At 44.6% G+C, this 24,901-nt stretch overlaps 1 protein-coding gene across 2 annotated transcripts in view; it reads left to right on the plus strand.

The window, feature by feature from the left end:
* Window positions 1–24,901, plus strand: part of DAAM2 (dishevelled associated activator of morphogenesis 2) — a 109,162-nt gene that overhangs the window by 5,558 nt on the left and 78,703 nt on the right. Inside the window, exon 1 of one of the 2 annotated variants that reach the window (XM_063098394.1) lies at window positions 20,884–20,927. The exons of the other annotated variant lie outside the window; for it this stretch is intronic. The gene's annotated coding sequence lies outside the window, so the exon portion shown is untranslated. Of the gene's footprint in view, window positions 1–20,883; window positions 20,928–24,901 lie in introns of those variants that run through there. 2 annotated transcript variants of the gene reach the window in all.

Genomic DNA, 24,901 nt, shown 5'->3' on the forward strand with positions numbered 1-24,901 from the left:
CATGCTACCATGGCAGAGTTGAGTAGATGTGACTGTGTGGCCTACAAATCTGCACATATTTACTATCTGGCCCTTTACAGAAAAGGTTTGCTGGCTCCTGCTCTGTATCTCAGACATGAACAGAGTAAGTATAGTAGATTAGGGAAGGTCATTACAGCATGGTTGTTAAAAATATGGGTTCTAGTATCAGACAAACCTGTGTATAGTTCCGGGCTCCACCACTTACCTATTGTAAGACCTTGCAAATTGTTTCACCTCTCTGATTCTCAGTTTTCTCATATAAAAACTGGGGATGATAATAAAGTAGTACATCCCTCACAAGGTGGTTATGAGGGTTGTCAGCCTCTGGCTGAGAGTAAGCACTCGAAAAACAGTTATCACTATGATGGTTGTAGTTACTGACAACTAACCGAGTAGAGGGGAAACGACCTAGACTAAAGTCAAAACCTAAATCCAGTATCACAAGACAGACAAGGGATGTGGTAGGAAAAAAAATAAGCAGTAAGCTGGTACAATGAAGAAAGACTAAAGTGAGATTTCTGAGATAAAGGGTGACTTTTCAAGACAACACAAGTGGGGCCCAGAATGTGTGAATGAGGTGCTTCTGTATGACAATTGCTGGGTCGACCAGCAATCTCCATCATTCCTTCAGGGTTAATTTAGGTTTTATGGCACTGGATCTAGTCATGAGAACATCCCACCTCTATACCCTTGTTCTTCATTTTTTCTACCTGGAAAACCCTTCTGCAATCCTTATCTTCCTGGTCTACTCATCCTTCAAGGACACTCAGGTATCCTTGTCTCTCTCAAACTCCCTTTGCAAAGATTCCTCCAACCGCTCCTTCCCTTTCCTCCCATGACCTTGGCACACAGCTCTCTCATGACATTTAACACATTGCATTACAGTCAAGGGAGGACTAAGTCTCCTTCATGACTTCTAGATGTTTGCGGCTCATAAACATCAAATCACATTGTAGTATCCATACCTGGTAGCCAAACACTGCCAGTTAGACCCCTGATCCAATGCAGTAATATCTAAGTTACCCCTTGAGGAATGAGTAGGACTTGCCTAGGTGCTGATGGGATTGCCAGAGCAAATTGCTATAACCAGCCATATGGACAAGGGCTACCCAGTTTATAGACTACATGGACACTTTGTGTCCTCATTCTTCCACTCTCTGGTGGCTCCTGCCCTCTGGAACACTTCTTCTAGTGGGAAGCCAGAGATACAGAAAGATGGAAGAAACTTAAAACCAACTCTTTGACTTCTTGTTAGCAGATGTGGTAAAAAGTTGGGTTTTGGCTTCTTTGGACTTTTCATTTATATGTGCCAAGATAATTGGGAGTTGGCTTGGTATGGCCAGCTGTCATTAACATGGTAACAGAGAGAAGCGTGGTCACAGATAATAGCAAACAGCAGATAATTCACAGCTTTGCTATTCGGCTGCAGAACATGCTGCATAATTTTATAAATTTTAGTGGCAGATTTATTTTGGTGCCAGATATACATTGTATGTGGAATAATGTTAAAATGAAGTTATTTTCTAATGGTTAAGGGGAGGGCACAGAAAACTCTTCACTTTGAATTAAATGTTTCTTTTGATCATCTCCAAATGGACAATTAGGAGCTGTCTCCTAAGAGGGGAAGGAGGAGAGGGAATGCAATAGTATTTTTATATAGGCCCACACTGCGCACATGGTGTGGCTATGCGGGTAATTTTTAAAAATATATTCTTCAGTTTTCCATATTATGAAGGTAATTCTTCCTTGCTTAAACAAATAAATCAATATGAGGCAAAAACACATAAAGACAAGTAGAAAATTAATCACATATCCACTCCCCCTACACCCTGATAATTAATAGCCTAGTAATATATCCTTCCTAGTAATACATATAGTAATATATATTACTAACCTAGTAGTATATCCTTCCTTAACTTTTCCTTTGATCATACAAATACCTACAGGTATTGGGGGTTCCTGCTTGAGTGTTCATTTTTCACTGGAATCGAATCTTACTGTGCATGTTACTCTGCAGCATAGTTTTCTTCCCTTGACCATATGTCAAGGTCATTTCTACAGTGAATCTAACTCATTTGTATATATTTTTTGATTTCTTTATGCCTAGACACACACAGTTTTACATATCTGAGATCATGTCATCTTGGTGGGATGTTCATTTCTTCATCAGTCAGTTATTAAATGTGGTTTCATCCCTGGTGATCACCAGCATGACCATCCGGAGTCTGCCAGATCAGGCATCATCCATCACCCAGGAAAGCTTTGCTTTGGCACTTGGGCTGAGGGATTGATGTGCACAGCCTGGGGACCACCCTGGGGTATCTACATGGAATGTGTGTCCCCTGTTGTCCCCTGGGTCTAGGGAAACATCAAGCCCTATGGCTGCCCTCCCTCCTTGTCAGAGTTTGCCTTGCCTCCCTAGGTCTCCTTAATCGCCAGATATGCAGGGAATGAAGCAGGAAGCCTCAAAGACTGATAAATTAGATTGGAGAACAGTCCTGATGGAGCAAATCAGGCAGTAAGTATAGTATAGCGATCAAGTGTGTGGACGCTACATTCAGATTACCTGGCTCGATCCAAATCCCTGTGTACTAGATGCTGGGCTGTGCCATCCAGATCCCCAGGTCTAGCTGCAGTGACTGCCGGCCATGATTAGCCCTGTTTGGAATGGCCTCAGCTCAAGAGACTTGCCCTGCCACAGTCATTCCTGCCCACACTCCCTCCTGGGTCAGCTATAACCGATGACTTGGGGAGCTACGAAGGCCTGGACCCTTTGCCCCAGTTTGGGACAGTTCTAAAGGGCATCCCAGCTTCAGGGTCTCTGTGGAGTTGACTGAGGCCTTAGCTGAGGCTGCGCCACAGCTCTACTCCTTGCTCTGCCCAGGACTGCCTCCTGCCTTTCCTTCCTTCCCCAGGCCGTGATTCCAAGAGCCCGTCCTGATAAACCTCCTGCCTGCTATACTCTGTCTCAGAGTTTGCCTCCCAAGGGTTCCACCCTGCTTTGCCTTTTAATAACTTGCCCTACAAGTTATGAACCTTGTCTATTGCTCAGTTTTCTTTTCTGTAAAATGGAGATAGTAACATTCCCTTCCTCATAGGGTTGTTGAGACAGTTAAATGAGAAAATGCATGTTAAGTCTTTGGCGTAGTACCTGGCAAAACTCTGTAAGGTTTGACTATTTTATATAAAATTGTTTGGAGGAGTTCTTTATTTTCTAGGTAATTGTTCATAGCTATGTCAGAAAAGTGCATTTTTTCCTCTGCTCTATTTTTTCTGTTTTCTAGGTGATAACCAACTCATTTCTCTACAAATAGAGTTGTGTCATAACTGAGAAAACTGAGCAAATGTCTTTACTTTTATTGCAGGATTCAGATTTGCCCCCACCCCATGCTGAGGTGTGTGGATATAACTGGGTGGAAGCATAACCAGATGGGTTTGTTGCTATCCTGCCTGGAGACAGGGGGTTGGACAAGTTGACCTTTGGGAATTCCTCTCCACCTTACTGGTGCTTCTGCAATGTTAAGGGGGTGGTCTCAGGGGACTCTGCTGGCCCACCCGGAGCCGCCTGCCTGCCTGTGGAGGTATTCACACCATGCCTGCATGGTCTCTGCCAAATATGATTCCTCCTTGTGGGTGTTTGTTTCTTGCTCCTCTGTCCCAAGCACAGGTGGTCTTCGGTGCTGTGCTTTGAACATTCCACCTCTCAGGTTATGCACACCAATCACCTACTCCAAATGCTAACAAAGCTTGCTTGTGTGATGAATGCTTGATCTGCCAAACTCAGAGACCCAGACTCACAGCTCAGTGTCTGACCACGTTCCCGGTACTCTGTGTCAACACTCCCTTCCTGCTTTCCTCCCAGACACCACAGCCCCCATCCTCAAGTTCCCTTGACCAGGATGGGGAGGGAAAAGTGTGATTGTAGGTCAGTGGGGAGATATGTCAATATTTCCACAGAGACAAAGGCATCTCTGAAGTTAGTTTGAAACAAATTCAGAGTTTCTGTGGACTTTGGGCAGTAAAAGGACCAAGCCATTTCAACTCTTCTTTTCTTTTTAAATCTCCATTGATATATTTATCAGTCTGTTCCCTACTATGTGGCATTGCGCTGACAGCTTCCCAGAGATAGAGTTAGGAAATACTGTGCCCTTCCAAGACATAGAGTTGATAATTTACTGCCACCACTGCTTTGAACAGAGGTAATGTTATTGATGTCTGTGGCTGCCTAAATGAAAGTTGGGGCTGACAGAGTTGATAAACAGACCAGATTTCTCAACTGTGAGAGGCAGTATAAGGCTGTTTTTTCAGAGCACAGGTGCTGCATTCAGACGACTAAGTTCAGATTCTGGCTCCACTTTTTGCTAGCTGTATGACCTTGCACAAGTTTCTTTGTCTCTCTGTGCCTTAGTTTCCTCATCTATAAAATGGGTTGTTATAAAGGTAAAGTTAATGCATTATTTGGTTAAGAAACAGAAACAAAAACAAAAACAGAAAAAAGAAAAGAAGGAAAAAAATACTAGAAGCCATACTGGGCACATTGTAAGCACTACGAAATGTTAGCAACGATCAAGATGAAGATAATGAAGACAATGTTGATATTGATGATGATGGAGAACAGGGAGCAAGTGTCATCAGTTCTGTCTCCACAGCACCCTTCGTAATTTCTGGCACAGAGCAGGAGCTCAGCAAACATTTATAAAATAAGATATCCTGCGGCCTTTTACTAAGTGTCTACTTTCTACTTAGACTTCTCAACTCTCTACCAAAGAAAGAAATATATTTTCCATCTTAACATTTTATTTTACCTTAACTTTTTGTTGAAGTTCAACATAATTCAGAAAAATACACTAATTTATAAGTATATAGCTTAATGGATTTTCAGAAACTGAACACACTTGTGTAACTAGCAACACCCAGATCAAGAACCAGAACATTCCAAGCCCTCCCACCTCCATACCCACTCCCTCCCCGAGAAGCCCCTTCATGCCTCCTTCTGGTTACTTCTCTTCCATAATCCTGACCTCTAACACCATAGCTTAGTCTTGCTTGTTCTTGAACTTCATGTAAATTGAATCATACAGTGAGTGCTCATTTGTTTGGCTTGTTTTGCTGAGCATTATGTTGTGTAGATTATCCATTCTCATTATTGCGTAGTATTCCATTATGTAAATATAACACACTTTATTTATCCACTCTTCTGTTGATGGGCATTTGGGGGGTTTCCAAGTTTGGGGCTGTTGTGAATAATAGCATTGCTGTAAACATTTGTGCACTTGCTGGGTGAACACTTGAATGTATTTCTGTTGGTATGTTCCTGAGAGTGCACTTGCTGGATCCTAGGGAATGTGTATGTTCAGCTTTAGGAGTTATGGCCAAAATGTTTTATGGAGGGGTTGCACCATATTTTTCCGTTTTCCTTAAAGATGCAGCAGTTCCAATTCAGTAGTTTGAGGCCTTAAAACTCTACTGGATAGTTTGAGGCCTCCATGGGGCTTGAGTCCTAGTCATATGCTGGGGTCCCTGAGACGTTCACATCCTCCACGCCCATTCTATCTGAGAGATCACATGTTCTCGAAAGTCTGTTGGGGGTAGGAAGTCTACACCAGGCACCGTGCTAGGTGTTTTCACTTATGCTCTTTCACCAAATCCTCACAGCAACCCTATGAGAGGGTGTTACCCCCCCTTTTACAGAGGAGTGTACTGAGGCTCAGCTGAGGAACCTGAGTGATCTGCCTAAGATCATATAGGAAGAAACGGTCTCAGTCAGGATATGAAACCGGGACCCTGAATCTAACTCTCATGCATTTTAGGATCCCACGGTGACTCATTTTGGCTTCCCTGGTACCAAAGGAGAGAAACACAGACACAGACTTGGGGGCTTCCCTCTAGAACCTGTGTGGGTGGTGGCTGTGAGGGGAAGCTCTGTAAAAAGGAGCAGAAATAAGCAACTCAATGACCTTGGGAAGCTAAATTGTTTTCCTGCCCAGGGGCTGTTGAAGAGTCATGAATTTCCTGGAAGGCAAGGGTGACCATATAATTTACTGTCTAAACCAGGACTCTTTCAAGAGTGAAAGGGGTGCTAACTGGGTGGGACGCTGGGGAAATAGGCATAAATTGAGACTGTCCCAGGTAAACTGGGACTGAGGCTCACCCTTTGGAGGTCTGAGTGGGCATTGGTGTCCTGGCCTGTGGAGCTGTGCAGGTTATTGTTACCTCTTTTTGAAAACTGTCTGTCTGGAGTTTGCCCCTATGTGATGTACTTCCAGTCTCCTCTGTCTGTGATAAAGCAGGGCCTGATTTTCTTTCTTTTTCTTCTTCTTCTTCTTTTTTTTCTTTTTTTGGTGGCTGGCTGGTACTGGGATATGAACCTGTGATCTTGGTGTTACTCGGCTGTGCTCTAACCAACTGAGCTAACCAGCCATTCCTAGGGCCTGGCTTTCTTCTTCCCCTCTCCACACCATTCTCTGCTCAAATGAGGCTCTGGCAAGGTGAGCTTCCTTTGACAGACCCAGTTACTATTAAGATGCATCTGTCAACAGACTTGAAGCTCCTAGAAGGCTGGGACCGTCTTAGTCACCATGGTGTTTACAGCACCTAGCCTGGTGACAGACACAGAGTTAGCGCTCAGGGAATATCTGTTGACTGTCTCACTTTTCCATGTGTTTGTTCATTCGTTCATTCATTCATTCATAGTTCATAGACCAGTAACTTAGTTTAGACTCTTTTCTCTTTTCCTTACCTGACTCTTATTCCACTGGTCCAGAAAGAGAAGTCGGTTGTGTGTGTGCATGCGTGTGTGCATGCGTGTGTGCACAGTCACGCAGAGGACCAAGAGTAAAAGGGATCAACTTAATTAGTAGTAAAAGATGTTGTACCACAGGATTTGGTGTCAGGATTGAGGTTTGAATTCCAGCTGAACCGCCTTCGATAAGCTATTGAGCATCTGTGAGCCTCAGTGTTAGTCATGTGAGAAATGTAAATGGCAGTAATACCTTTTGTGCAGCACAACAGTTGAGTCGGAGTGATGTAAGGTCTATGAAAAGTTCTTGGTACACCGAAAACTGTCATGTAATTCTCAGTTATTAATGGTAGTGGTCATTCAACAAATATTTGAGAAGCTTCTGGGTGTGAGTCACTGTGTGCTGAGTCAGGTCTTTATGGAGTGAATCCTGGGGAACAAAGTTGACTCCCACCTCCATGGCTTGGGCCAGGGATTGGGTTCCTTAAAGTGGGGTGACAGTGTATATGTGGTTAGCCCATGTGACTGGTAATGTTTACTAATAAATAAGGAAGGAATTAGCAAGTTCTCCAAACCCCTATAGTCTTGATGCAGGTGTCAAAGACAAGGATGCAAAGGATATTTACTTTCTTATTAAGCCCACAGCTGCATTTTCACTAGAATGACAGCAAGAAGCATTTAAGGGCTATGTGTGTCCAACCTTAGCTTTGGGATAGCACAGTGGCTTCTAGGGCATATGCTGGAGGCTAAATGACTCGGATCCAAATTCAGATTCCACCACTTATTAGAAGTGTAGCTTTGGAAACTCAGCCTCAGTTTCCTCATCTTTAAAATGGTGATAGTAATAGTACCTACCCCAAAATGAGGATAAAATCAATACATGTAAAGTACTTGGAACAGTGTTTGGAACATACTATGCACTCCATAAATCTTTATTATTATTATTTGCCAGAGAGCTTTCTTTCCATTGGAATACTAGGTACCTCATGGTGCTAATGCAATACATAGCTACAGGAGAAAAGATCATTTTGGGATGGGGAGGTCAGGGGAAGCTTCATGGAAAAGAAGCATCCCAAGGTATTTTTTAGATATCTTACATTCTGAGCAAGAGGGCTTGTTTATTTCCATAATTACTATGTTCTTAAAACTCAGAGAAGCGTCAGTATGAGAGAGATTCCTTCGCTTGAGAACATAAATCAAATGCCTTCTGGAACTTTGAATCTGAATAACATGTAGTCCCTGCCCTCATGCATTTCCAAACTAGTTCATTCATTTTGCCATCATCCTTGTGCCAGGGGCAGAGGTTACGTAGATGAGTCCTCAAGGTACTCAGCAGTGTCATGGGTAAAGAGTCTAGAAGTGAAGAATACTGTTCCATCTGATCAGTGTTAGAGAGGGAGATGCTCAAAGTTGAGGAATTTAGGTTCCATTTAAAGGTATTTGTGAATGTTAGGATGTTATGGAATCTCCTTCCAGATTTCTGTTATTAGAGGAGCAATTTCATCTGTCAATAGGGTAAATATAGGGTGCTTCCTGCAGCAGGAAGATGGACAGATAGTGCTGTGGTTCCTTCAGTCTATTTGTGCTGACTACATAGTTGTGTGGCTCACAGGTGAAAGGCACAATGAAAACATCCTGAACTGTTCCCAGATAATGTCAACAAGGTCTAAAAAATGCACTCCCCACATTGCGCAGAGCTCATTGGAATTTCTATGTCATGTGCTCTGTCTCTATTATTATAGTTCATTTAAAAAATCCCTCTCTCAAAGCCATTGTGCAAAAGGAAGTCTTCTCTCTACCTCCATCCATAGCTCTTCTTCCCTTCCCAAGATTTCCAGGTAAGAAGTGACAAAGTACCCAACTTGTTCAAACTTTAGTAAATTAAAAGAAAAATTATTTTGGTTTTTCTAAGCATGCAAATGTGATTATAACATTAAAATGATGCCATAGAATTATAAACGTGAAAAGATGCTCAACCTTACTTGGAATCAGGGAAATATATAAATTAAAATTACGAGAAGATTCCATTTCACACTCATCAGATTGGCAAAAATAAAAAAAAAATTATACTTATCAAGTTAGATGTAGAGCCAAAGACAACTCCTATTCACTGAGGCTGGGATTAAATTGGTATGAACACTTTGGAGAGCAATTCGGTACTATTTAGTAAAATTGACGATGCACTTACTCTATGACCCAGCAATTTCACTCCAAGGTAAGTCGAGAGAAACTCTAATACACATGAAAAGGAGATAAGCTCGGGAATATACACTGTAGCATGAATTTTAAGAGCTAAAAGCAACCCAAATGTCTATCATCAACCAGAAGACTGGTTAAATAATTTGATACATACATACAATGGAATATTATGGAATGCAGCAAAAAAAGAAAAAAGAGAATGCTAGAAAGGCATGTACTAGCGAGGTATAATCTCAGAAACAATAAGAAGTGGAAAAAGCAAGTTGCAGAAGGATGCTGCTGCTATTAAGTTTAAAATCATGCAAAACAGTACTCTCTTTTATTTACAAATATTTACATGTATAATTAAAATGTAAAATCATGTTTGGGAACAACCACGAAATTCAGAGAAGTGGCTCTTTTTAGAGAAGACAGTAAGGAAGAGCAGGGAGGGGGACACAGGGGCTCCATTTATACCTGTAATATGAGGGGTCTTCAAAAAGTTGATGGAAAAATTTATATTATTTTTAATTTTATTTTCCCACAAACTTTTTGAAGTATCCTCATATTTATTTCTTATACTGAGTGGTGGATACACAAATGTTTATTTTATTATTATTTACATATTTTATATATTTTTAACCTAAAACACTTTTTACTTTAAAAAAGTTAATTTTTAAAAATGGCACAAACTCCTAATCCCTCTCCTCTGCCCGTTGACAAAGAGACGTGCTGAAAAGTGAACATGAAGCTGCTCCCCATTTGCTGCAGGGCCGTGTGGGAAATTTTAGGTAGATGTGACATCTCCAAATGGGCTGTTCTCCAAGCATCTGCACTGGGTCCTATGTGTACATGGTAATCACTTTTTGAACAAAAAAAATTGACCTATTTTTTTTTCTGATTTGTATATTTATTGGGGTCATATTTGATCTATTAGTGGAGATGCAAAATAAGGTCATAGTAATAGAAACCAAACAGCAACTGTCTGGCTCATTTCCACATAGCAAATTGCTGGAGCTTCTCTCCTGCATCCCTTCCTTCCTTGGGAGTTACTGGGACTTTTTGCAAGTGCTAGAAAGTGACCACAGCCATCATCCTGACATCCTTTTGATAAGGACATGGGACCAAGAGACTCCACATTTCTCATTGCCACAGGTTGAAACAATCTCCTTCTCTCCACCATTAACTGTCTGGTGTGCACGAGGTTCTCCCTCCCTCCTGGCTTTCATGAATATACAGTCACTGCTCTGTTCCTTTTGCCCGAGTCCTGCCCTGAAGAGGGGAAGTGCCCACCACTGGGAATTGCTTCACTTGCTTCTATTTGACAAGGGAGCCATGCTGACTTCTTGTCTAGGTGTCTTATTGAAATGCAGTTGATTCAGCTCTTTTATGTGTCTTACTCTTTATTACAGCTCCCTCTCCCTTGGAATCTGGTCCAAGACCAATCCAAGTGACACACTGTGTTGGCTTTGAGTGCCCCTGTCCTCTGTGGTGCAGACTCTGCCCTTGACCAAGCCTGTGACCCCAGTTCTCAGGTCTGTAGCACTGAGCCCCTTATCTGATTGGAGATAGCTTTCCTCTCTGCATCCTGCTTATTTATATATCATATAATTTGCTTTAATTAAGAAGACAAAAATCACATGAAATTGGAACTTGTTAGAGCAAATCCTCAGAGTATGGTTGCTCTGAGAATGAGTACTGTAGTCTGTATTGACCAGGCTCCAGGCAGGAGACAGTTGGCACTCCCTGAAGAAGTAATGAAAGAACTATTTACTGAGAGATTAAGGGAGCAGAGGAGATGTTGAGGAACCCAAGGATGAGCAACACCAGGAAGCTGTTAACATTCCTACACTTGAAGGGGCGAGAGGAAGGACTGGTGTTATCAGAGCCCTTTGCCAGCTGCAGCCATGGAGCAGAGGCCACTTGGCAGGAGCTGTGGTCCTAGAGGGACCCAGCCACTGCCAGACCCATGGCTTAGCAGAAAGGGAATGGGGGAATAACTACCCTGAGGTCTCTCTTCTCCCACCCTCCAGTCACCTGCCCTTGCTTCCTATTGGTCGAATCCTATCAGCCACCGGAAGCACAGGGATCTAGGTGATGCATTCCACAGAGGCCAGCCTCCCGGGCCAGGAGCCTGGCAGAGAAGGGCAGGGAGTGGATGAGAGGGGCAAGCAAAGAATAGCCAGCATCTTATATATTTCTGTGAGCATTCACCGTGTTACTAAAATGACCAGGCATAATGTAGAGCCTCCTTTAATTCAACCTGTAATAATGTTTTTGGGCAATTTGGGCTGTTTTGGACTGGTTGACTCCAAGAAGCTTAGGTGGGTAAGCCAGGAAGGGGATGGGAGGAAAAGGAACTGACGTTTATGGTTATGGGTCCGGTTATGGGTCTGCGTGTTTAAAAGGAAGATGTTTTAAATGAGACATGGGGATCAACTCTTTTTCATGCTCTAAATACTTTGCAATCCATAGAGTGGCTGTGTCTACCTTGAAGTGACTGAGCTTGGTGCTCTTGAGTGGCAGGTTGTGGACTCGAGACCTGGTCCGAGCCCAACCCAAGTGATGCACAGTGTGTTGGTTTTGAGTGCCCTGATGGTTAGACATATGAAGCTGAGGATGCTTTTGGCTAGAGCTAATCTTGCCAGAGTTTTCCTCCTGACTCTACCTAGATCCACATCACTCATTACCCTCACCCTATGGCTTGCCTGAGCACATCTTGTCTCTTGTGAAAGCTGTGATAAATGTCAAGAGGCAGACTTGACTGAATGGTCCTGCATTGTGGAGAATTCCTAATTCATTGGATGAATCAGAATGTACACACCAAAGATAAGGGATGCCTGAAAAGCAAAATATCAACAAGTGAAAGTTCATATGATACAAACAAAATGTGGCAAAGGAAGATGGAGGGATGGAGCCATTGAACTTGGTGGGCTTTGGGGGCAGAGAGTCCCTGTTCTATCATGTAGTAGCCACATGACCTTAGATAAGTCACTTGACCTCTCAATAGGACTGAGGTTCCTCATCTGTAAAATGGGCAAAATAAAGTGTATTCCTCACTAGGCGATTGCCAGGATTGCATGGGTTCATCCACGTGAAGTGCAGTGCTTAGCATAGGATAAATGCTCAATGAAGTTTGGCTGTTATCAACATCATTATTTTTCTGGAGGTAAGTGCCAATCACCGATTGGAAAGAGGAGTAAGCACTCCAAAGTTCCTGGAGTCTTGGCACCTCCTTGAGTCCCTTAATTTATCTGGTTTATTGCCCTTTGCTGGCCAGCCTCATGGGCCTCCATTCTTTGACTATCATTTGTGTCCCATTACGGGCCATTGCCAGAGCTGTTTATGTACCTGGCTGTCTGCTTGGTCCTCTCTAGATGGGGAATCATGAAATGTTCAGAAAGATAGGAATCTGAAGAAGTCATCTATTCCAGCATTTCCCAAACCATGTTCCTTAGAACACCTGGTTCTCACATTGGTCCTAGAGAAAGAAAAGTTCTGTGGTTAAAGATATTTAAGCAACACTCTTCCATCTTCCCTACTCTTACCCCTACAGAGCCACAATGCTCAGAGAAGCACTGCAGTAAAAAACTGGTTTCACATTGTCTAAACTAGTGCTCCCCAATTTACTTACCTAAATGGACATTTTTCATGGGACAGCCCATGAAACTAGTGTTTTGAGGTTTATATCAGTTAGAATTTGCATTCAGCTACATGGAACAGAAACCTGACGAGAGTTGCTCTTTCAACTTGGGTTTTTCTTTATTTTTCTTATACAAGAACGGGTCCAGCAGACACAGTCCAGAGTTGGTAGAGTGGCTCCACAGTGTCATCAGGGACTGAGGCTCTCTTTTCTCTCTGCTTCAGCCATCCTTAGAATTGGATTCTTGTCTTTGTGCTCAGTGCCTCAGGGTTACAAGATGGCTGCATCACCTCAAACTTCACACTTGCATTCCAGGCAGGAAGGAAGAAAACAACGAAGCACAAAAAATGCATAGCAGCTAATTCCGCCCTCTTTAACAAGCCTCTCTGAAAGCCCAGTCCAGAAACTGGCTAAAACTGTGTTAAGTAGAGGCCCCAAACTGCAACAAAGTTTAGGGAGAAACTGAAACATTTTTAATTGAATATGTTACTGCCTCAAGCAAAAGCAGGGATCTACTAGTATGGAAGGAGAGAAAAGATGTTAGGTGGGCAATTAGCATGTGTTCCACACTGATCAAACCTTTGTTTCACTCTTTAGAGGTCAGATTCTAAAAGCATCCCAGGCAAAACAAAATAAAACGTACAAAGCAGAAACAAAAACAAAACAAAAACAAAGCTTTGTAATCAATAGAAAATACAATCTCTAAGAAACAAGCCATTTGGGCTCATAGTCCCTGCACAGGATATGCTTTGGGTGCCCCCCCCCCCCAGATCCCCATCTGCTGAGGGTGCTCCCACCTGTGTAGACTGCCCTTGGGTTATCACACTCCTCACCCAGAAGTGCCTGAAGTTATGCCCACTCACTCACCGTGCCATGCATCCTGCAGCCAATGACCAGTTAATACAGAGGTACAAAAGCCCCGCTCTCTTGCCCACCGGGGTCCGAATGCGACAGTGTGGTTCACCCTCCAGAGCTCCCTGCAGCATCAGGCTGAACTTAGGCCTCATCTAAAGCCCCATTCTTGCTCAGATCCTCTCCTATTTCCCTCATTCCCTTCCTGGTTTCCTCTGTGAGAAAATCCTCGGTAAGTCACAGACACAGATCTCTGTCTCAGACTCTGCTTCTAGGGAACCCGATCTAAGATGTCCTGGGTCAAGCAGGCTGTCTTTATTTCCCTCTGAGTCATTTGATCTAAAACCCGTTTCTTCAGTCCTGTTCGTGGCCACTGGTGACCTTTGGCTTGGCCTGGGTGTCATGGGGCCAGCCCCACATTCCGTCCTGGGGTGGCTGTGGGTAGCTTCTTGCCGAGTCCTGTCAAATCTGTTGAGGAGGCCTCAGTACAAGGCACTTAGCATGGGGGAGCCCAGCATTGTCTCTTCTCAAGGCAGATATTCTTAGAAACACTGATTTGCATTCTTAAGCCCACGGACTGTTTGAAGAGGTGTGTGTGTGTGTGTGCGTGCGTGCGTGCGTGCGTGCGTGCGTGTGTGTGTGTGTGTGTGTGATTTTCCATCCTGTGGCAATGGCAGCTGGGTATTTATAGCTGGATCTACAGGGCCATTCTCACGTGGCTAAAGAAAATGAAAACCTCATGTGGATTTTGTTTTGTTTTCTCCCTCTGCCTTTGCCATTGTAGGCACTCCCGTTCTTAAACCCTTGTTGTAACTAGAGCCACCCTGAGCATCACTATGATTGGGAGGTTATGTAAATTTACTATTTCAGGAAAAAATGCCTGTTCTCTTGCAGTTGGGCCACAGGGTAAATGAGGGGACTTTTGGGGAGAGTTTGTGAGTAACATTAACTGGCCACCTCACCCAGTATCATCCTCTCTGGAAAGTCTCCCCGGATTTACTCCACGGAATGTGGATTCCTTAAATCACCTCATGATCCCTCTGCACATAAGAGCTCCTTTAAAAGAAAACTGTTTTCTTTCCCCTTTGTTTTTCTGTGTTCTGAAGTCTTTCATGTCTGTGTTTGGCCTCCCCAGTTAGACTGAGAACACCCTGGGGGCCCTGGTCTGTTTGCCCAGGTTACTAAAGCTCTTGGCAGGGGGTGGGGGTGGGGTGACTCAGCCCACTGCTTTCTTCAGAATGGCTTAAGAACTCACAGAGTTCCCTAGACAGCAGGGTCGGGTGTTTGCCAATGTTTACTGACACGCCAGTATGCTTCCTGATGGTGTTCGGTTGAGGAGACTAAGGGCCCTAAGACCCCTGCAGACTCTCTACCATTTCATTCTGGGGATCTGGAGCCTATACATTCACACTTTAGACTTAAGCAGCTGAGGGTACAGAGTATTTATAGTTGGGACACGGGATAGGGTGGCATGGCCTGAATGTGCCAGAACATACGAAGGCCTCTTAAGAGCATATGGAGGAGGAAATTTAAGCTTAGCTGCCGCTACCCCCACTCCCTGGCCATACCCGTAGCTATGGACCTTCTGCTGCTGACCCACTACAACCAGGGCTTTATAAACTCCTACTCTTCAAAGTCCCCAAATAATATCTGCCATTACTGAGGACCCAGTGTGTGCCAGACACTGTGCTAAGTTCTTACACCTTCCACATATCTCATTCTCACTATAGCTCTGGCGAGAGGGCTTTATCCCATTTTACAGAAGAAGAAACCGAGGTTCTGAGAGTTCAGGTGACGTGTCTGAGTCACATAGCTGGTTAGTGGCACAGAGGGGATTCCCAATAAAGTGTGCCTGACCCCAAGACCCACACTCTCTATACTGCACCCTGATAGGTCCCAACCGGCTCCCTTCACAATGAACTTGACAATCAACTACCTGACTTCCACTCTGTTGTAACTCTCTGGCCTCAGCAAACATTATTCTGTATCCACCACCTCCCACTCTGTCCTTGGCAGCCTTCTTGTCACAGAGTGGAAGGTGGCTTCTGATTGTGAGGTCAGTGTTTAGCTTCTGGAGTGCATGTAACTTGAACAATCTAATCCTGCATCTCAATCCTGCAACCCTCTGCTGTGCCTTGAGCCCACCCTCATCCTTTTCCTGTCTCCCTCCTCTCCTGACTTCTGTGAGTTCTAGAGGGTTTCCAAACCTAGGGTAGAGCCAGCAACTCATTAGTCTTTGTCCTGTTTCCAAGAATCCCAAATATACAAGAATCCCTTATTGAAAAGCCAAACATTCTTGGGGAAAGTGTGTGTCACCAAGAGAGCAAGATTCCTCACATTGGGAAATGGGATCTTAGTCCAGTCCAGGGAAATAACTGTGGATTTTGGAGCCAGAGGGAAGTGGATTGGCTTGCCCTGACACCTCCCCTCCCCAGCTACCCACCCCCTCACAAACCACAACTGGAGAACTTGCCTTCTCAGTTCATCTGAGGGCACTAACCGGATGACATTTTGCTTGGGATACAGAAGGAAAGATGAGGCAGTTTGGGGTGTGCGTATGTGCATGCACATGTGTGTACAGGCATGTGCATGTGTGCATGTGTGTGTACATACAGTTCTTTCCACTTCCAGGCCACTTTCTGTGCAGTTCCTCTTGGCATGAGCCACTCACTGCATGAAAAGGCCTCCAGAGAGTTTTTGGAGTGGGGGTGGATCAATCCCCCAAGAGTGAATGGTAGGCAACGAGTCCAGCTGCTCTTCTGTGGGGAGGAAACATCTCCTCCCACCTTGGGGCAGCTCAGCTTACCAGAGGGTCTAAGGTAAATGCATAGGAAATCTGCTCAATATTTGGAAAGCAACCTCTCATGGCTCCATGTGCAAATTCATAGGCTAGGAACAGAGGACAAGAACTAAGAGCAGGCCTGTGAGTTGAGTGAGCCGAGTGGATGTGGAGTGGGCTGTGATCAAGAAAAGCTTTAGAAGGGTATGAGAAATGCAGGTTTATTATAGAAAATACGTAGAAAGAGAAGACAAAAATAAAATTAGCTTGTAAGTCCTTCCCCGGGGATTGAAAGGGGTTTGGATCTTTCTGTCCCTCCATCCCCTGCCCCCAGCTTCCCACCTGGCTACCGACCACACTTGGAGAACGTGCCTTCCCAGTTGAGTTAACATTTTGCAATTCACATTTCCAGTCTTTTCTCTCTGCATACATTTTTAAAGCACGGTGGAGTACTTATTGTATGTGCAGACGTTAGATAGTTTTGCATTCTGGTTTCATCCCCTACTTAGTATTACCAGCTTTGTAAATGAGGAGAGAAGTTTTAAGCTAGGTGTGGAAAGGGGTCACGGGCACAGTTTGGTAGAGAGAAAGCTCAAAATTGGCAAAAAAGGGCCCTTTTCTGTGGGATGGAAGATCTTTTAAAGGACGGAGAATGGTGAGGATCTAAAGTTCCACTCCCGGCTCCTGCATGTGTCCTGAGCAGCAACACAAGTCCTGCCTTTGACCTTGGCTTGATTTCCCTGGCCATGGATAGAGCTTTAATGCCATTATTAAGGCTTGGCAAGGGGTGAGCGTTGTAATAAGCACTTCATGTACAATTGGTTTTTACAACTCTGAGATTTAGGTGGTTAGTTGCTCCATTTTACAGATTTGGAAACTAAGGTTTAGAACAGCTATGAACCTTGAGCAAGATCCACACTACACAACAGCAGGGATGAGATTCAAACTTGCTCATCTGTCTCTTAAATCAGTCTCTGCACAGCTTCCTGTTCAGTGAAAGAGGGTGTCTCCTGATTACACATTTCTGGCTAGGACTTTCTGGATTGACTCACCAAAGAGCAAGGGAATATCCTCCCAGCAGTTCTAGGGAGAATAGGAAGTATGAATTAATCCTTTTTCCCCAAAGAAAGGAACTTGGACACCTGAGCCCTGCTATCTGGAGTGTGAATCAAGCAGATCTGAGGAAATCAGTAGTCCCAGTGTTACTTCTCACCACTTGGCTCTTCCTCCAGAAAGTCTTCCAGGTTGGACTCCACTTGACATTCATCCTGCCCTTCTCAATTCTTTTCAGTATTAGCCCACTCTAATTCAAACCTACTCAGTAGTTGATAATGTGACCAGATGTCATCTGAGGAGCCCTGTCTTTGAGATTCAGAATAAATTCGCTGAATTTTGCCCCCACAAGCAGAGAGCAGTGGTTGTCAAATTGTGGGACCTCAGACCAGCAGCATGAGTATCACCAAGGAACTTGTTAGAGATGCAAGTTCTTGGGCCCTTCCCCAGACTCCTGAATCAAACTCTGGGCGTGCAGTCCAGTAGTTTGTCTCCGATCAAGGTCACAAGGTTATCCTGGTGCACACTGAAATCTGAGAGCCACAGATCTAGAGATTCCAAGTAAGAGATAGTGGCTTATACTCATATTTTTCATGTCACCTCCAGTTCTGAGTTCCTATTTCCATCCACTTAATAAAGATTATTAATTACCCTTTGGTCACAAGCAGGGTGGTCCAAAAGTTAAAAACATGGACTCTGGAGCCAGACCACTTGCATTTCAGTTCTGCCTCTAGGGCGCACTCATTGTGTGGGTATTCCTGAATGAGTGGCTTAAATTCCCTCCACCTCAGACCTCTTCCCTAATATGGGGTAACAATGGTGTCCCCCATAGGGCAACTGTGAACATGCAAGGAGACTGTGCATGGTAAGGACAGTACTTGAACAGTGCCAGGCACATGGTAAGCTTGCAGTAAATGTTAAATATTATTGGCTGCATGCAAAGCAACTCTCTTTTGCTCTCTTTTGATCCGGATGTGGAAATTTAGCCCTCATACCCTGACTTACACACACACACACACACACACACACACACAATTTACACAAGGTTTTTGTGAACATGGTAAACTTTAAGGTTGTTTGGGGAGACTGAGGTTGTTTATATTACAATAATGTAAATAATTTGAAATTAAATGCTGGGCTGCACCCCTGGAGTTTGATTCAGGAGTCTGAGGTGGGGCCCAAGAACCTGCATTTCTAACAAGTTCCTAGGTGATGCTGATGCTGCTGGTCTGAGGTCCCACAATTTGAGAAACACTGCTCTCTGCTTGTGGGGACGAGCAAAAGGAGATTGCTTGGCCAAAAGCCATGTCACTTGGTCTTCCTCCTCTCCTCCTTGGTGCTCAGCAGCACCTCGGACAACCCCCTCTTACTATGCTGAGCTATAATCAGCTATCTTTATATCAGCTGTCTTTATTCTCCGGCTCCATTCCTCAACTTTGCTCTTTTCTTCACTTTGCAAAGCGAGAAACAACTTCTAAATAGTGGACCTTCGACTCTGATTCTCATGCTGGGTTCCTCCCTCATAAAGAGAAGGGAGTAGCAATGAGATTTATTTCCCTGCTGATATGACCTGTGCTGCCTCTCAGAATGCTTCAGTAATATAGTCAGTTTTGTGAATATTTATGTGTATAGCTATCTATTTTTTCCACTGGAGTAGATCGTTCTGCAAATGTTCTTCCTGCTCTTTGTTTAAACCTTTATACCCTCATAACTAGGGATTTAGTCTTAACCAGGGTTTCTTAACCTTGGTATTAGGCCAGATAATACTTTGTTGTAGGAGGCTGTCCTGCATACTATCGGATGCTTAGTAGCATGCTTAGCCTCTACTCAGTAGATGACAATAGCATTCTCTGCTCATGACAACTAAAAACATCTCCAGACATTGCGAAATGCCCCCTGGGGGTCTGGGGCAGGATGGGGAACTACCCCCAGTCGAAAGCCACTGGTCTAAGCTAAATTCTTTTTGTAATAGTTTAAGTCTATTACATTTTATTCTGCCACAGAGTTTATCTCTGTAGTGTACTTAAGGTCAGGGGACTGGGTTTATCCAGTGAGAAGAAAGATACAAAGTCTCAGCAGCCTCTGGGTCACCCTTGATTTCTAGGACATCATCACCAGTTTGTAACTGCATTTCCTCAAAGGCGCCACACTTAACCCATCTGCGTTAGCACCAAGGACATCCGGCTCTGTTTCCAGTACCCTTTCTAGTCCTCTTGACCCTCCCCTTGCAGCAGGAAACCTCAAAGGAACTGAGGAATGGCCTTTGGTTTTTGGCTTATAAATACTCATCGTCTCATTTCTCTGAGAATTTTTTTTTTTTTAAATCATGTTTAACATTCTTGTTGCCATAGTGGAAACTTTTGTTTTTTGGAGATCTTCCCATTCTAGGCCCAGGTCAAATTCCACAGCGGAACTCTGAACATTTTCTGGGGAAGTTTCACCAGTGAGATTGTACCTTTGATGCATTTACGCAACTGAGGTTGGATTCTGGGTTAAGACTCCCAGGATCCCAAGATAGACAACGGGGGAGCTGTGCAGCTGGGGGAAGAGCGTGTGTCTGTGACACTCAGTGCAAAGCCAGGATCAAAATCCTTTTATGGTTCCATTACTTTTCTGGCTTTCTCTCCTCATGCAGTAGCATCTCAAACCTAAGATGAACAGTTAGTGCTTCATTTGTTATAAGTTAGATGATGCTTGGTAACCCACAATCCCTGAATTTCAGTGACTTAGAGCAACAGAGGTTTATTTCTTGCCGTTGCGACCTGTCTGCAGTGGGTCAATGGAAGGGGCTCTGCTCAGTATAGTCACTCAGGAATGCAGGCTGGCAGAGCAGGCACCATCTTCAGTGTTGACAAGTGCTGTGGCAGAGGAAAAGAGTCTGGTCCTGCCAATTAAAAGCTCTAGACCACTAATGATACTGTGGTAGTCAGGGTTCTCCAGAGAAACAGAACTAATAAAACCTCTCTTTTTCTCTCTGTCTGTCTGTCTATCTAGACTTATTCGACTTACATGATTTTAGGGGCTGTCAAGTCTAAAATCTGCAGGGCAGGCCAGCAGGCTGGAGAATCAGGAAAGTGTCCATCTTGCAGCTCAAGACCAAAAGTAGTCTGGGAACAGAGATCCCTCTTTCTTGAGGACCTCAGACTTTTTCTCTAAAGACCTTCAACTGATTGGATAAGTCCTATCCACATTATGGAGGGTAATCTGCTTTATTCAAAGTCTACTGATTTAAATGTTAATCTTGTCTAAACAAATACCTTCAGAAGAACATCAAGACTGGTGTTTGACCAAATATCTGGTCCCATGGCCTAGCCAAGTTGACACATAAAGTTAACCATCACTACACTCAACTTCTATTCTTAGCTTTTGGGCCAGAACTAGTTAATGTGGCCCCACGCAAATACAAGTGGCCAGGAAGTACAATCTGCTATGTACCTGTGGTGGGAGGTGGGGACCAATAGTATTTGAATAAGCACCAGTAACTAACACAGCTGTAAATAACTTTATCTGAGGGTGAAAGAAAGTATCGATCTCTGATATTCCCATTCAATGCACTCTGCTAAGTCAATGCAGAAAGAGTCTTATAGACTTGGAACCACCTTCCACCTTTGTTCACAGGAGAGGTCATGCAAGGTGGATTATGACGTGGCTCGTTCTCCAGGGTGAGTAAATTTGAATACTGTTACTGAACACCTCTGTCTGTTTTTTTTTTTTTTAAATTGTTTTATTTATAATGTGTTTGCTGTGTGTGATGTTACATTCAAGAATCATTTGCATGTTGTATGCTTGAAGAATGCCTTGCTAATTAATTTGGCTTTGGGGACTTCCTTTTACTACAAACCCCTTAAGCTGCCGTTTTCTTGCTTGGATCAGACTCATTCGAAGGGGCCAAGGAGCCAGCTGTCATTTTTCCACCATCTCACTCTGTTTCTGACAAGTCTCTCCCTAGTCTGTGCCTTAGTTTTCTTGGTTGTCTAGAGGGCGGGGCGTGGGGTGGAGTAGGTTGGTGTTTGAGTGATGTGATCGCTAGGTTTCTTCCGGGTCTGACATTCTGTGAACCTTTGGTCCGCACCCTCTCCCAGTGACCCCATGCCAGGGGTTGTGGACTGGCAGCAAGGGCGGCGTGACAGGGTTTTCTTCCATGAAACTAGAAAGACCGTTCTGGGTTCTAACTTGCAACTGTGGCTTCATTAGCACGCTGGCTGTGTTGCATTAACTGGCCAGAGAGAGTGCGTGCTACAAGGCAGCTGGGAAGCATCGCCTCTGTGCCTGCTGGCCCTTGGCTTGGCTGGAGGGGGAGATGGGAGGCATGCAGGGCAGGGGCAGGAGATGGGAACAGGCTTTTCTAGCTGAAAACAGGGTCGGGAGCCTGGCCAACCCTTCAAGGCCATCTGGGCCAACCTAACCTCTGAAGGGCAGAGTTACAAGGACTTCAAACACTATTTACCTCTTTTAGTTGTAACATTTGACACTTCTAATACCCACTTCTAATACCCTGGCTAGTCGTTATGAAGTTCAAAGGAGATTACTTATGAAGAAGTGCCTGGAAAGCTACACATGACCTGAAACAATAATAATCATTATCGTCATGTGCCGCCCTCCTCCACAAGTATTTTTGGTGCTAGGTGCTGGGGATAGAAAAGTGAACAAAGAAACTAAATTAATTAGAATACAGTGTGATGTCAGCTCTAATATATGATCTGGATGGTGTCTTAGTCAGTCTGGGCTGACCGCAGACTGGGCTGCTCGGTTAACATTTATTTCTCACAGTTCTGGAGCCTGGGAAGTCCGAGATCAAGGCGCTGGCAGATTTAATATCTGGTGAGGGCCTATTTTCTGATTCATAGACAGCCAACTTCTCACTGTACCCTCCTGTGGCAGAAGAGGCAAGGTAGCTCTCTGGGACCTTTTTATAAGGGCACAGATCCCATTCGGGAGAGCTTCACCCTCATGACCTAACTACCTCCCAAAGGCCCCACCTCCAAATACCATCACATTGGGGATTAGGTTTCAACATATGAACTTTGAGGGGACACAAACCTTCATTCCTTAGCAATGAGCAAAGCTTGTGGGGGCTCAGAGAACAGAGTGATCAATTGCATTTGTGGGAGTAGAAGGTTCCATAGTAGCAGTGACAATTAAGTCAAGCCTTGAAAGTTTTCACACACTTTACAGGAGGAGGGAAAGGCCATCTAGGCAGAAGTACCTGCCTGAGCAATGACAGAATGCTTAGCCAGGCCGATAGAAGAAACCTCTGGGAATCCGGCCTGGCTGCTGGGTGGGGTGGCTGGGACAGAGCTGGGGGAAGCTGCAGAGGGAGGTGGTGATCAAATTATGAAGGGTCTTGAATAACATGAGAAATTTGGGCTTCACTGAATTGTTTAATTGCCAGATTAAAAAAAAAAAAACAGAAAAACCCCACAACAACAAAAAACTTTTATTTCAGTTTTGGCTGAAAGAAAAAGCTATTGCTTTAATTTTATATTAAAACCTGCAAAACTTAATAAGCAAAACTGAACATTTATAGATTTAATTGTAATATTGGTGCACTGACCATTTACTTTTGCTGCTCTCCTTTGCCTTCCATGTAGAACTTCCGTGTAGAATACATATATCTTCTTGCTGTATGAAGTCTTGGTTGTTTAAAATATTTGAGTGGAAGACAGAAGGTAGCATCTTTATTTTTTTCCCCTCTTTATAAAGAATAACTGCTTATTTTAGAGTGTAGAAAATACAGAAAAATGTCAAGATGAGGGGAAAAAAAAAAAAGCACAAGTAATTCCAAACTCCAGACAAGGTTGTTGTCGGATTTGGGGGCATATCTCCTTCCAGGTAGTGTTTTGAGGGAAGATACCTTGTCTTCAATGCCTGACCCTGGTAGGTATTCCATCTGCACTTGCTGATCGATATAGTGAGGTTTCCCCGGCTCTTCCAGGGCAAGCTATGTGGCTGAGCTCTAGTAGAATCACTTTTGTTCAAATCCTAATTTTTCCACTCATTACCTGTGAGACCTGGCAATTTATTCTCTCTAGGCCTTAGTTTCCTCATCTGTAAAATGGGAATAACAACAATAATGGTAATAACAGGACCTACCTCCTAAAGTTCCTATGGGGACTAAATAAGTTTCTTCCTGTGAAGCAGTTAGGAAAGTTCTTTGTTAATATTTGCTATCAGTAACTGTACTGCCCTCTGGGTAAGTCCAGCCCTGCAGTAGGAGCTGTAGAAGAACTTTCCCCTGGAGAAGTGTCATTATGCCTCAGTGTCCCACATGTCAGAAGAGTGGACAAGCTCGTCAGTCCTCATGATTAGGCTAGTGCCTAGCCAGGGTCCTGGGGCTGGTTCAGAGCTTTCCCCTGGAGAATGCTGGCTCATCTTCCCTCAGTCCTTCCTTTCTAGTGTTTCTGTCCTCCTTGGGCTCTCGGGGCAGGCTGTCCCTTTAAGAAAGATAGCCGCACAATGTGCTGCTCCACAGCAGGCCCTGCCTCCCTTGCTGGGTGCCGTGCTGGGCTACAGCTGGGACCCTCCTGGGCTGGATTTGAGTGCTGGAGCCTCCAGAGGAGGGGGGCTGCTTTGAATCAAGTGCACAACCCCAGGAATCCATGCTCACAACAGGACTCCCTGTCCACAGCCCCCTACTGTGGCCCTGGGTTCCCATCGCCCAACTCTGGCCCTGAGACGTAAGAGGATCATTCTTGAGTACTGAGCTCAGGATCCCTAAAAATAAAGTCGGAAAATAGCTGGATAAACTTGGTAAGTGAAAGAAATCCACATTACATCCTCCTTCCTGGATTGTGTAGTGCAGATTTTGGGTTGAGTTCTGGTGTTTCTTGCCAATGGGATCTGGTGGCAAATGTGAGAAGGAGGAAACAGGTGGAAGCTCGGATCCCCCATGAGCAGTGGGCCTTGGATGTGGGGATAGCCCTGACCCTCCTCCCAGTGGTTGTCACCCTTGAGGCAGGGAGCTGAGGGTTGACAACTGGATATGGCTAGAGCCTGGCCCAAGGGGTGAAGATCAGGGAGAGGCAGATGTCACATTTCTCCCTCATTTGGAGAAAGCAAAGTGTGGTCAGTGAGGGCTGTTTTCGAAGATGCCCGAGGCTGAATGACATTTGCAGCCTGAGGGTGAAGTAAGTGACCCAGTGAGTTTGTCTCAGCAGGGGACTCAGGCCAACTCCTTTTCCTCCTTGGGTTAGCGGACAGACCTGTCTCTAAGCTTGTTCCCCAGGCCCCAAAGAGGTCTGCGTTGTCCCCTTGGACAGGGGGCAGCTGCCCAGGAGTAGCAGCGGGCAGTGTTGTAGTGGGAGGAGGCAGGTCTGCCAAGGTCAGGGAAGAATGGAGGGCCTGTTGTTGCTGAAGCCTGGGAACGCTGCCTCGGGGGAGGCTTATGCTGCCTGGAGCTGGCCTGAGAAGGAGTGGGGGGAGAGGTCTGTGCAGCAGAGGATGGGGCTGAGCCAGCACCCCCACCCTCTGCGGAGCAAATGGGCTCCAGGCCCCATTTCCTGGGGCACGGACACAGGTGAGCTCCTGGCCTTGAATGCCCAGGTACAGTTAAGAAGGCTGGGGTCTGTGCCAAAGGGGTGGGCTTCCACGGAGGAAGTAGGACATAGTAGCAGCCTTAGCCTCAGGCACTTACCCG

This window comes from Cynocephalus volans, chromosome 5, assembly GCF_027409185.1.
Source record: "Cynocephalus volans isolate mCynVol1 chromosome 5, mCynVol1.pri, whole genome shotgun sequence".
In the NCBI taxonomy this organism is placed as follows: Eukaryota; Metazoa; Chordata; class Mammalia; order Dermoptera; family Cynocephalidae; genus Cynocephalus; species Cynocephalus volans.